Here is a 12859-nt window from a genome sequence, read left to right on the forward strand (position 1 = left end):
CTCCCTCCCCACCGATTGGCCGCAGACTGGCAGTGCCCCCCCCCCCCGACCAGAGGATGATCTGGGCCCCCCCCCCCCCCCCCTCCTCCTCCCAACCCACCCCCCAACCCCCGACCAGAGGATGACCGTCAGAGAGCCGCTCTCTCCGCTTTCTGCTTTTGTTTTCTTTCGCGCCCGGGCGCGCTCTGTCAGATTTTTTTTGAACTGCACCTGTGCAGTTCAGAGCTCCGATTGGTCTGCCAGCGCTAAGCCCCGCCCACAGCGCGAATCGGACTGGAGCCGGCAAAACGCGTATGCGCGCGCTGGAAAGAGGATTCCAGGCGCGGATCTATTTGACGCCCAGATTCGGCACTTAGACTCAAAATGGTAAAATCAGGCCCTTACATTAGTCATGTGATTGCATAACTTGGTGTCATCAATAACTATTTAAATGAGAATTATTGTCCTTCAAGAATAGTAGAATGGGCAGCATGGTGGCAGCGTGGTTAGCACTGCTGCCTCACAGCGCAAATGACCCGGGTTCAATTCCAGCCTCGGGTGACTGTCTGTGTGGAGTTTGCACATTCTCCCTGTATCTGTGTGTGTTTCCTCTGGGTGCTCCGATTTCCTCCCACAGTCCGAAAGACGTGCTGGCTAGGTGCATTGACCATGCTAAATTCTCCCTCAGTGTACCCAAACAGCGCTGGTGTGTGGTGATTAGGGGATTTTCACAGTAACTTCATTGCAGTGTTAATGCAAGCCTACTTATGACAATAATTTTTTAAAAACTGCAACTGAATAAAGGATCTGGACAAGTTTCTGTTCTTTATTTGCCTGTTTCCTAGTTACCTGTAATCCACAATTTAGCTGGCACATTTGCCATGGGTTCATCATTTTAAAGTTTTACCGAAGATTAAGCAAACATGTTCTGAAAATCTAAGGATGTGAAATGGATTGGATGTCCCAAATGAACTAATTCAATAGCCTTCCTTAAGAATTTTAGTAGACCGTGTGTGGGGCCTGACTCGTTTGCCGCTGCTGAAACTACGATGTTGCCATCCGCATCATCATTGGAGTCATGTGACTGCCTTCCACAACTCTGACAAATGCAAAAGCTAACTGTTCCTAATTTCTTTGTTCTTTAAGTGAAAATTGATATCATGCTGTAAAATGCTGTGGAGCATTTTTCTCTTCAGCAATGTCCGACTGGCCGATTAATAATTCCATGATTTATAGCCTGGCTCACCTTTTTGAATACTGGGATTATATGAACCATCCTCCAGTCTTGTGCACGGTCCCTGTGCTTAGGGAACTGGTACTCATAACAAACAGAGCTTCACTTATTTTCTTGATGATTCGAGGGTGTATCCAATCTGGTCCAGGTGCCTCTTTGACATCTAATGCTTTGAGTTTCTTTACAGCACATGCTTTAATGACCTTTGCATATGTTATTGATTCTCAAGCCTGTTCGCCTGGATCTGGAATTTGCCCAAAGTCTTTATTTGTGAAGACTGATGTAAGAATTAATTTAATACATCTGCCATTTCCTGAGAGTTTGTGTGATATTTCTATCTAACGTATCCCTGAGTGTGAATGCCTGGCCCCGCACTCCAGCTCTTTTATGCGCAGCACTGTGCAATTTTGTGATTCCTTTTGCTGGCGATCTGTTTCTATGTTTCACTCTTGTTTGAGCTGTCTTCGCCTGACCTTCCGAAGATGGCCTCTCCTCATTACTCTTTGGTTCAAAGGGAGAAATCAGATGGACCAGATTGGAACGGTGGAAAAGTAAATCAGGCGAGGTGTGAAACACGTTGAAGGTTCCGCTACTGTATTTCCCTCACCTGACGACAACAAAAGAAATTGGGCGAGGTGTAAAATGCGTTGCTGATTCGCTCTCATTCATAGAATCCATAGAAATCCATAGAAACCCTACAGTGCAGAAAGAGGCCATTCGGCCCATCGAGTCTGCACCGACAACAATCCCACCCGGGCCCCATCCCCACATATTTACCTGCTAATCCCGCTAAACCTCATATTTACCCACTAATCTACACATCCCGGGACACTAAGTGGCAATTTAGCTTGGCCAATCAACCTAACCCGCACATCTTTGGACTGTAGGAGGAAACTGGAGCACCCGGAGGAAACCCACGCAGACACGGGGAGAATGTGCAAACTCCGCACAAACAGTGACCCGAGCCGGGAATCGAGCCCAGGTCCCTGGAGCTGTGAAGCAGCAGTGCTAACCACTGTGCTACCGTGTCGCACAACATCATCCTGTGTTTGAAGTGAGAGTTATTCCCCCTTTTTGGCATATTTTGTTCGCTGACAGATATTTGATTTGGGGCGGCACGGTGGCACAGTCGTTAGCACTGCTGCCTCACAGTGCCAGGGACCCGGGTTCAATTCCCGGCTTGGGTCACTGTCTGTGTGGAGTCTGCACGTTCACGCCGTGTCTGCGTTGGTTTCCTCCGGGTGCTCCAGTTTCCTCCCACAGTCCGAAAGATGTGTGGGTTAGGTGCATTGGCCATGCTAAATTCTCCCTCAGTGTAACTGAACACCGGAGTGTGGCGACTAGGGGATTTTCACAGTAACAGTGTGAATGTAAGCCTACTTGTGACTGATAAATAAATTTTAACTTTAACTTTTGATTTGATTTATTATTGTCACGTGCTGATGTACAGTGAAAAGTATTGTTTCTTGTGCGCTAATCAAGGACACAGTGGTTAGCACTCAGTGACAGTGGTTGCTTGTTGCAGCTCTCTGATTGATGGAGGCTCACCCATCGCTTCTACCACTGAGTACAGTCAGATCGCCTGGAGTGCATTAGCTGCCATTGTAAATTCATAGTTGAGGAGTTGTTGGCAATGATCTTCCCAGCACTGATGAATCACTTAAAGTTTACTTATTAGTGTCACAACTAGGCTTACATTAACACTGCAATGAAGTTACTGTGAAAATCCCCTAGTCCTCACACTCCGGCGCCTGTTCGGGTGCACTGAGGGAGAATTTAGCATGGCCAATGCACCTAACCAGCACATCTTTTGGACTGTGGGAGGAAACTGGAGCACCCGGGGAAAACCCATGCAGACACGGGGAGAACGTGCAGACTCCACACAGACAGTGACCCAAGCCGGGAATCGAACCCAGGTCCCTGGCGCTGTGAGGCAGCAGTGCTAACCACTGCGTTCCTGTGCCACCCCACATCGGGCGGCACGGTAGCACAGTGGCTAGCACTGCTGCTTCACAGCTCCAGGGTCCCGGGTTCGATTCCCGGCTCGGGTCACTGTCTGTGTGGAGTTTGCACATTCTCCTCGTGTCTGCGTGGGTTTCCTCCGGGTGCTCCGGTTTCCTCCCACAGTCCAAAGATGTGCGGGTTAGGTTGATTGGCCAGGTTAAAAAAATTGCCCCTGAGAGTCCTGGGATGCGTAGGTTAGAGGGATTAGTGGGTAAAATATGTGGGGGTAGGGCCAGGGTGGGATTGTGGTCGGTGCAGACTCGATGGGCCGAATGGCCTCCTTCTGCACTGTAGGGTTTCTATGATTCTATGATAATCTATCATTGTCATCCTTAAGAAGAGAAAGACCATGTTGTGTCAAAGAGGATTTTGCCATTTTGACCTTGGCCATTGATGGCTTTAGTGGCTTGAAAATAGCTGCACATCATGATGGTCAGCGTATTGTTGAATCGCTCGAGTTTTCCCGAGTGATTCAACACTGGCATTAAAACTCCCAAAAAGATGACTTATTTTTCTTCTGGGATAACAGTGAGGACTTTATCAAGGTCAAGATAGAACATTTCCTTAACATCTTCATTGGAATCAAGGGTCAGGGCATAAACACTGATGGTGGTGATATATTGGTTATGGGTGAGCTTTAGTTGAATTAGCCTGAGCCTTTCATTTAGACAACTGGGAAGTTCTGGTCGTGCATCCAAGATCCTATTCCACATGGCAAAAATTACTCCATGGACATAAGGGTTACCCTCCATGGATTACCACCTTGACATGGTGGGAAGCCTTGTGTGCTCTGACAATCCTTTGAGCAATGCCATTGAGCATTCCTTGCCATCAGTAGGGCTGGAAGAGGTGCCAGACAAAGTGTGGCCCAAAAAGTCCTCAATAGCAAAGCAGACAATGGAAACTGTGCATCTCCCAGGCTGCGAATGTGAAAGAAGGTTGCAGTGATAAGGCGAACCTGGCCATCATAATCGGACTCGACACCTAAACCTGAACACCAACCTCAGGATGGTATGGACCATCACGGCATCCCAAGGTCCCAGCGGTATAAGGTGCTGGTGAGGCCACACCTGGAGCACTGTGTACAGTTTTGGTCTCCTTATTCAGAAAGGATATCCTGGCACTGCAAGGGGTGCAGGGGAGATTCACTGGGTTCATTCTGGAGTTGAGAGGGTTGGTTTATGAGGAGAGACTGAGTAGACTGGGGCTATACTCATTGGAATTCAGAAGAATGAGAGGAGATCTCATAGAATCATATAAGATTATGAGGGAAATAGATAAGATAGAAATAGGGAGGTTGTTTCCACTGGCAAGTGAAACTAGAACTAGGGGGCCTGGTCTCAAAATAAGGGGGAGCAGATAAAGGACTGAGTTGAAGAGCAACCTTTTCACCCAAAAGGTTGTGAATCTGTGGAATTCCCTGCCCAGTGAAGCAGTTGAGGTTACCTCATTGAATGTTTTTAAGGCAAGGATTGATAAGTTTTTGAACAGTAAAGGAATTAAGGGTTATGATGAGCGGGCAGGTAAGTGGAACTGAGGCCACAAAAAGATCAGCCATGATCTTATTGAATGGCAGAGCAGACTCGAGGGGCCAGTTGGCCTACTCCTGCTCCTAGTTCTTATGTTTTTATGTTTCCACATCTGCTCTGTCCAGTGGTGATGGAGAATTGGTGGCAGGGACAGGGCCAGGGAACTAGGGAGACCCCCAATCAAGAATTTGCACATAGGCCACACATGCATGAATGTCACTGGATATCTGCATTGGGACAGAGATGTTTTTGGGCAGCAGCATTGTGACTGAGTAACCCTCTTCAAGATAAACTCTGTGGCCCCATGGGGAAGGGCAAGGAAAGGTGCCTTGTAAGTGTCCCACTTTCTCCTGGCTGGTGATCCACACCTTGCAAAATCATCACCTTTATGTTCAAAGAAAGAAAACTTTACATTTTGCAACTTTGAATGTTAGAGTACTCATGGATAATCTCAAGAGTCGTTGTCTAGAAACAAGAACTGCAATCATATCGCATGTATTGACATTGCCCCCAGTGAGAGCCGCTTTCCTGGCAGCTGAAGGAACAAGCAGGAGTATACACTTTCTATTCCCATAAAACCGCTGATCTCACAACTCCCCTCCTTGCCTCTCAAGTTGACTAATATTGTGACTTTTCGCTCTTCTCGGTTACTGTCCTACTCTCATTCAGATTTGCTGTCATCACTTCTCCACTTAAAAAAACCCTAACTCACCCCCAATGAGTTTTCCATCCCTGCCATAGTAATAAAACTTATTCTTATCCATCCAGCCTTAGACAAAGAATCACCCACAATAGTTTCTCTTCCCCCTCCCACACCCTGTTCCTCCAGGATCTATCCTTAGCCCCATGGAACCATAGAATCCCTCTACAGTGCAGAAAGAGGCCATCCAGCCCATTGAGTCTGCACCAACTCTTTGAAAGAACATTCCAGCCCGGCCCTATCCTCCACCCTATCCCCGTAAACCCGCGCAGTTACCATGGCTAATCCACCTAACCTGCACATCTTTGGACACTAAGAGGCAATTTATCATGGTCAATCCACATAACCTGCACATCTTTGGACACTAAAGGGCAATTTAGCATGGCCAATCCACCTAACCTGTATATATTTGGACTATTTCCCCTATTCCTCATATGTGTGCTCTCACTGTATCCTCCAAAAACTCAATGTCAGTTTCCATGTATAAGCTGATGACATTCCCTTCTACCTCATCACCATCCATCCCTCTTGACTCTTCCACTGTTGCTATATCATCAGACTGCTTATCCAGCCTCCATTCCTGGATGATCAGAAATTTCCTCCAATTAAATATTTGGAAGTCCATGACTTTATATATTGGGATTACTGAAGCCATTGACTCCTTTCCCAATCACAAACACCATTCGTTATCTATCAGCTCCATTGCTTTGCCTGAGGCTGGAGCAGAATTTTTGCAACCTTGCTGTCATACTTGACACCAAGATGAGCCTCTGATTACATATTAATTTCATTACAACGCCCGATTATTTCTATGTCCGTAAGTTCACCCGACTGTGCCCTGCCTCAGCTCGAGATTCGATTATTCGAACAAACTCCTGGTCACCCTCCTACATTCGAACATCCACAAACTCTAACCAAATTCCATTTGCCCATCACCCCTATTAAGGTCTATATTGGCTTTCTGTTAAAATGTTCACCTTTGCTTTCAAATCTTTCCATGGCCTCACTCCTCCTATCTCTATTCGTCTCCACCATCCCTACAATTCTCCGAGGCATCTACGTTCCTCTAGTTCTGGTCTCTTAAGCAGCCCTGATTACAGGATAAGTTTCCCGTGAAGCGTTTTAGAACATAGAACATAGAACGTTACAGCGCAGTACAGGCCCTTCGGCCATCGATGTTGCGCCGACCAGTGGTACCAATCTAAAGCCCCTCTAATCTACACTATTCCAATATCATCCATATGTTTATCCAATAACCACTTGAATGCTCTCAACGTTGACGAGTCCACCACTGCTGCAGGCAGGGCATTCCATGCCCTTACTACTCTCTGAGTAAAGAACCTACCTCTAGCATCTGTCCTATATCTCTCACCCCTCAATTTAAAGCTATGCCCCTCATGCTAGCCAACACCATCTGAGGAAAAAGGCTCTCACTATCCACCCTATCTAATCCTCTGATCATCTTGTATGCCTCTATTAAGTCACCTCTTAACCTTCTTCTCTCTAACGAAAACAACCTCAAGCCCCTCAGCCCTTCCTCATACGATTTTCCCACCATACCAGGCAACATCCTGGTAAATCTCCTCTGCACCCTTTCCAACACTTCCACATCTTTCCTATAATACGGCGACCAGAACTGTACGCAATACTCCAAATGCGGCCACACCAGAGTTTTGTACAGTTGCAGCATGACCTCCTGGCTCCGAAACTCAATACCTCTACCAATAAAAGCTAACACACCGTACGCCTTCTTAACAACCCTATCAACCTGGGTGTCAACTTTCAGGGATCTATGTACATGGACACCCAGATCCCTCTGTTCATCCACACTACCAAGTATCTTACCATTAGCCCAGTACTCTGTATTCCTGTTACTCCTTCCAAAGTGAATCACCTCACACTTTTCCGCATTAAACTCCATTTGCCACCTCTCAGCCCAGATCTGCAGCTTATCTATGTCCCTCTGTAACCTGCCACTTCCCTCCGCACTGTCTACAACTCCACCGACTTTAGTGTCATCCGCAAATTTACTAATCCATCCTTCCACGCCCTCATCCAAGTCATTAATAAAAATGACAAACAGCAGTGGTCCCAAAACAGATCCTTGCGGTACACCACTAGTAACTGAACTCCAGGATGAATATTTCCCATCAACCACCACCCTTTGTTTTCTTACAGCTGGCCAATTCCTGGGCCATAATGTGCCATAACTTCCTCATAGTGGAATTCAGTGTGGGATTGCTATTCCGTACCTACTTACCTGCACTAAATTTCTTCAGTGTCTGTCTCGCCCGACCTTCCTGACTCAGGCCGGATGACATTCAGACAGGGCAATATGTCCCCGGGTCAGCATCAAAGTCTAAAGAATCAGACTAAAGGAGAACACAGCCGCAGGCCAGGGAGAAGGTGAGTTTCTAAGGTGAGTGGTTGGAATTTGGGGGGTGGGTTTGGGGAGATTGGACATGGTGAGGTGGGGGAAGTTGAACAACAAGGTTGGATATCAGAGGGATGAGGGTTTGAACATGGGGTGCCTTGGACATCAGTGGGGTGGAGGGTCGGACATCACGTCAGGCATCAGAGGAGGGGATGGATAGGTTTTGATTTTGATTTGATTTGATTTATTATTGTCACATGTACCAGTATACAGTGAAAAGTATTGTTTCTGGTGCACTATTCAGACAAAGCAAAGCGTGCATACAGAAGGAAAGGAGAGAGTGCAGAATGTAGTGTTACAGTCATAGCTAGGGTGTAGAGAAAGATCAACTTAGCGTGAGGTAGGTCCATTCAAAAGTCTGATGGCAGCAGGGAAGAAGCTGTTCTTCAGTCGGTTGGTACGTGACCTCAGACTTTTATATCTTTTTCCTGATGGAAGAGGTGAAAAAGTGTATGTCCCGAGTGCGCGGGGTCCTTAATTATGCTGCCTGCATTTCCGAGGCAGCGGGAAGTGTAGACAGAGTCAATGTATGGGAGGCTGGTTTGCGTGATAGACTGGGCTTCGTTCACGACCCTTTGTAGTTTCTTGCGGCTTTGGGCAGAGTAGGAGCCATATCAAGTTTTGATACAACCAGAAAGAATGCTTTCTATGGTGCACCTGTAAAAATTAGTGAGGGTCGTAGTGGACATGCCAAATTTCCTTTATCTTCTGAGAAAGTAGCGGTGTTGGTAGGCTATCTTAACTATAACATCGGCATAGAGGACCAGGACAGGTTATTGGTGATCTGGACACCTAGAAACTTGAAGCTTTCAACCATTTCTACTTTGTCCCCATTGATGCAGACAGGGGCATGTTCTCCACTAGATTCCTGAAGTCGATGACAATCTCCTTCGTTTTGTTGACATTGAGGGAGAGATTATTGTTGTCACACCAGTTCACCAGATTCTCTATCTCATTCCTGTACTGTGGGATAGTAGTTTGGACATCAGGGCATTGGCGGGGGAGGATTGGCGGTGAGGGGAGTGGGGGGGGAGGGTGCTGCTGAACATTGGGTAGGGTAGAAAATCAACGGGTGGAATATCAGACATTGAGAGATCGGGGCGGGGGCTAGATATTGGGAGGTGAGAGTTGTTCAACATTCGGGGGGTGGAGGGATTAGACGCTGTGGGTGGCATCGGGTTGGGCTGGTCAGGTCTGGTTGGTGGGGGTGGTCCAGTCAGATTGAGGCTGGTCGGGGGGGGGGGGGGGGGGGGGGGCGGGTGTTAGTCAGTCAGTTGTGGTCGAGGGGTCAGGTTGGGGGGGTGTGCCCAGCTGGGTCATGTTGGGTTTGGAATGAGGGGTCAGGTTGGGGTCAGGTAGGATCGAATCGGGTCGGTGGTGGGAGATTTAACTGGGTCAGGAGTTTAGGTTGGGGGTGGGTGTGGCTGGCAGTTCAGTAGTGGGATATATATCATGGGGAAATGTTTTTGACGGGGGGCAGTCCCCTGTGATGTCGGGAATATGGGGGAAAGTTCCATGTGGGGAACAGTTAAGATATTTAAAATAGTCATGCTGAAGTTCGATGTGGTTTATTTCCTCTAACCTTTCCAGAATGTCTATTAATGTAACAACGCAATTGTCCAGGGGAGGTTTCTGGACAACTGCCACATAAACATTTACCTGGGAACTTCTAAGAGGAGACCCCAGTGCATCTTTGGGGTACCTCCAAAATCAAACACTGGGGAGCCAGGAAGTTGTGAGCCAAAATGACGTTAAATATGCGATATGAATATAAACTGTTACAGTCACTTATTGATTTTATTACATGTGGGATTTCTGATGTGATGCTGTCTTAACTGAAGCAATGTTGGAAATAACATTTCTCATGCTACATGTGAACTATGGTGGTGATGGTGATTGATACAAATATGATTCAAGGATAAATTTGATATGAATATTGAGCTCCAATTTATCAAACTATTTCAAAATCACTCCAGTGAAATTTCCCATCAAATTATCATACTTCAATACAAGCAAACTGATTAAAGCAGAAAGCACTGCCCATTATTTGACTTTCAATGATCAGTAAAAGTACCTGAAGTCAATTACATTTGATACAGCCACAATTTCTAAAGAGTCCATTACTTAAAATAATATTAGAAGCAAAATATTGCAGATGCTGGAGATCTGAAATGAAAATAGAAAGCTCCGGAAAAATTCAGCAGGTCAGGCAGCATCTGTAGGGAGAGAAACAGAGGCGAGGATTTTCCATCCAACACCCCCAACCCCCACCCCTGCCCCCACCCCCGCACCGCAGGGCGTGGCTTCCCAGCGGCGTAGACAGGTCGCCATTAGTTAACAGCCATTGACGTGGCTGACAAGTAACGCAAGTGGCCATTGACTTCAGCGGGACTGGAGGATCCCAATGACGAGCTGCCCCCGTTGCTGGAAAACCCAGCAGGGGCGGAGCCGGAAACTCCCAGCCCGAGTTAAATTTTCCAGTCCAAAATAACTCTTCTCCAGAGCTGAAGAAAGGCAGAAATATATGCTGTTGCAAACGGGGGAGAGTCAGGTGTTTGAAAACAGAGAAGGTCAGAGGGTGGATGAGATTAAATTGCAAAGATGTCATGGAACAAAAGACGATGAGCAAAGTGAGGGAGCTAAACATCCATCCAAAGTAGGTGTTAACAGCGGAACAACATGTATAGATAATTTTTTTATCAGTTTTGTTTGAAATGGAATGTAAAATGACTGATTAAATCGGTTGTAAGATGTATAATTAACTGTTCCTATTTGCGTAATTTATAAAATTCATTAATTGTTCTCACATATACTTTTGCAGAAATTAAGAGTGCACACTCTGAGCGTGCCCATACTCATGAGGGCGAGCATGTATGCAGGACAACAGATGGTTAGCCGTTTTCAGGTGTGCTGCACTCGAGGTAAGCCTGTATTTTATTTCCCCAAGCAGCCATTATTTTTGTTTTATGTACACAAATTACTTTATCTCATGGTTTCCAACTAATTTTATCCCACGGTTTCCCTGAGCGGAGCGCAGTTGTCACCAGGTTTTGATGGGTTGACAGCACAGGTAGAGGGACTGTCAGTAATGAAGAGGAATGGCCGTGTATGTCAGGTACGCCGCATCACAATGGATGATTGTTGTCAACAGTGCAAAATTATAGGGAAGCGGCCGGCATGTTCTGATGCACGAATGTACAAATTGGAAATAAATTGTTTTCAGAAAATGCTAGGGCATGAAATAATTTGCATGTTGACATATTTCCTGTGCATTGTTATTTCATTTCTTACATATACAAACACATGCAAAACCAGCTACTCTACAAGAAGATCTGAGTTCATAAATTCATAGCAAAAAAAAAACGTAGCCGGGTGATTGAAACAGTTTGATGTTTCATTCTTATTTATACACCGAGTCTTTGAAAGTAATGAAAAGGAAAGTTATGAAAACAGACAGCAGGGGAAACGTGGAAGTGTCATTTCTGTTTCAAATATGCATTGTTTAGGAATTGATGGCAACGGAAATGTTGACACAAAATGGCACATTACCTATTCCAGTATTATTTATCCAAATTGTAAAACTGTAAATTAGAATCACGCTGGGAAATAAGCCTTCAGCATCCATGCCTTACAGCGGGCAAGCGTGCCTCTGGTCTTTGAGGGAGGCCAGAAATCAAGCCCATCTGGAGGACTCTGTTGTATACGGGGTGGCACGGTGGGCACAGTGGTTAGCACTGCTGCCTCACAGCGCCGGGGACCCGGGTTCAATTCCCTGTGGCTTGGGTCATTGTCTGTGCGGAGTCTCTTTGTGTCTGCATGGGTTTCCTCCGGGTGTTCCGGTTTCTTCCCACACTCCAAAGATGTGCTGGTTGGGTTGGTTGGCCATGAAAAGTTGCCCCTTAGTGTAGGGGGGACTAGCTAGGGTAGATATGTGGGGTTAGGGCAATAGGGTCTCGGTGGGATTGTGGCCGGTGCAGATTTGAAGGGCCAAGTGGCCTCCTTCTGCAGTGCAGGGATTCTATGATTCTATGCTGTGACTTCCACCTTGGTGTTGTAAGAAGACTCTTTGCTTTCCTTAAAAGATGGAGTAGCCAAATCGGAACAAAATTTATATTTCAGCTGAAACAAAAAGCTGTGATGTCGATTTTTGTCAGATCGCAAAATATTTGAGTGCAGGGAATCATTAAATTTTTAAATTCATATTTTTGTTGTACTTTTTGCATGGCAATATTTTTGTTCTCGTGTTAGACATTAATTAGAGGTGAATGCCTGAAGAGTGATGCGCTATTTTCCTTTTGCTTCATTCATTTCCTGGCACCGCAATTCTAATTGCATTTACTCTGGGCATGATACTTTTGAATGGAGGGTCTGTCATTTCAAAGTTTAACTCTCTGGGGCATATTTGCCATGTTGATAGCTCAGTGAGTGATGCATGGCCACATCACTATGGTTGTGATTCTAGTTGAGCCCCTACATATCACCTGTAGAAAGGTAAGGCATCAGGGAATCACATCTAAGAAAGGCATTGGAAAACCACCTTTGTATTTTGCCTTGATAATTATTTTAACATTGAGCTGGCTGGGCAACCTATCTGCAAACCATGTGTTCAGCACTGATGAGAACAGGGATAGAATTATCAGCTTGAGGTGGAATTTATTCAAAATGTCGCAAATAAATTAAAGCCATCAGAACTGTGGCACTGTACATGACCACATGTCTTAATTAGTGACTGATCTAAGGAATATTACATGTATAGACACTGCTAAACATACTCATCAATGCAAAACTAATTCACACTGAACATATAACTTGCTGAGCTGATTTTTATTATACGTTTCCAATTTACAAAGTAGTGTGGCTCACATCTTCTGGCACAATGGTGAGCACTGCTGCCTCACAGCGCCAGGGATCCCGGTTTGATCTCTGACTTGGATTATTGTGCGGAACCTTCAAATTCTCCCTGTGTCTGCGTGGGTTTC

Source organism: Mustelus asterias, chromosome 3 (genome assembly GCF_964213995.1).
Source record: "Mustelus asterias chromosome 3, sMusAst1.hap1.1, whole genome shotgun sequence".
NCBI lineage: Eukaryota > Metazoa > Chordata > Chondrichthyes > Carcharhiniformes > Triakidae > Mustelus > Mustelus asterias.